Below are 1,829 nucleotides of genomic sequence, written 5' to 3' on the forward strand. Positions count from 1 at the left end.
AAAAAATATTACCCAGAATAAACAAGCATAAATAGTGATGCATATACATAGTTCCTCAAGGGAAAGAAACTGAAGGACTGCCAACTTTGAGCCATGACTAATGAGAACGCTGACTTGAGTTTATACAAGTACTGTTTGTAAAAACATTAGCTTTTTCTCATACTTGATGAAATTAATCATGGTTCCTTTTGTTCTTTGTTTTCTTTATCCTATTCCTTCCAAAGTTTCATTGGACAAAAAAAAAAGTCTGAATGGATTTCTGTATGAAAGCATCCATGAATTAGTGACATCTAAATTGTGGGAAGCCCTCCACCAATAGAATGAAATATTTTGGGAATATTAAAAGAGGCAGAATATTATATTTCCCCTAAAGGAGAAGAGGAGAATCATCTTAAAGGCAGAAAGCAGCCCCAGTCTTCTTGCTATAGGAAAACAGTCTCAAGCAAAAGTATGAAGAGGCCAGTCTATAGGAGATTTTGTATCCATTCAGAAAGATTGGGCCACTCTATTCTTAAGCAAAGAGCAAACAGAGACTCCAAATAAGCAACACAGTTAAGCAAGCCAAAGTTGACAAAATAAGCTCAGACAAATAAAAACCTAGAATTTGCATTTCCACTTTTGCCTGTAGAACCAGCCATGACCCCTACATCAAGGCTTTTCAACCAGTGGTACAGGTACCACCTGTGGTACATTGGCACCTGGAAGGTGGTACGCGAACATCCTAGAAAAGTGGTAGCGGGGGAGGGGAATGAGATGAACCGGTGGCAGCAGTGCACAAACCTGAGTGAGAGATGGCTGGAGCTGCAGGGCTGTCAGGGCTCAGCAGAAGCCCCAGGATCAGCGCCAGGCTCCAGCTGGACAGCAGCACTGATCCTGGGGCTTCTGCTGAGCCCAGAAGAAGCGCCGATCAGCTGGAATGTTGCAGCATCTCCAGGGTTTTGTGATTTACATTTAGATGCTTGGCAACTGATTCATATTTATGACGGTCACCGTGTCCCAGGGTCATATGAAGTGACCAAAACCTGCTGCAACCACCCAGCAGATGGGGGCGAATAAAAACCAAACACCCCCTCACCCCACCCCCACTGCTAATCCTCAACAAAAATGCTCACAACAATGGAAACTTCAGACAGGAGGAAGAGTGCCGCCAGGTGGGCAGGCAGGTGTCATGCTCGGCTGTGGCTTGGGGGGCACTTTTTTCAGTGCCATTGTAACTTCGAACAGTCACTAAGCAAACTGTTATAAGTCGAGGACTACCTGTACTTTATCACTTTTTCCCTTTTTTGGGGGGGGTCATCAAGTTTTTGACACCTTGCTGGGTGACTGGTGGTACTCGGATATTGCCATATCCTAAAAGTGGTACAATGGGTGAAAAGGTTGAAAAGCCCTGCCCTACATGACCCCATAGGAATCTGGCAACAGCCATTAGAAGGACATGTTCTTGCACAGGAACAGGTATCTCAATCATAAGGCCCCAAAGAATGATCTCATTTTGTCAGCCACCCCATAAACATGCTGCTGCCCTATCATTTCAGATAAATGGTTGTCCAATCTATTCTTAACAACCACCCACAACTACTGAAGGAAAGTTGTTCCACTGATTAATTGTTTTAACTCTCAGGAAATTGCTTCTTAGTTCTAGATTGGTTTTATCCTTGATGAGTATCCTTTAATTGCTTCTTATCCTGTCTTCAGGTGCTTTGGAGGATAGCTTGGCCCCCTCTCCTTTGTGGCAGCCCCTTATTAATAAATGTGGCCCAAGAAATACATTGACTAATGTTCAACTACCAAACAACCTACACAGTCAGATTATTCACAGCAATTGCAGA

This window comes from Protobothrops mucrosquamatus, unplaced genomic scaffold (assembly GCF_001527695.2).
Source record: "Protobothrops mucrosquamatus isolate PMUCROS unplaced genomic scaffold, P.Mucros_1.0 scaffold1428, whole genome shotgun sequence".
In the NCBI taxonomy this organism is placed as follows: domain Eukaryota; kingdom Metazoa; phylum Chordata; class Lepidosauria; order Squamata; family Viperidae; genus Protobothrops; species Protobothrops mucrosquamatus.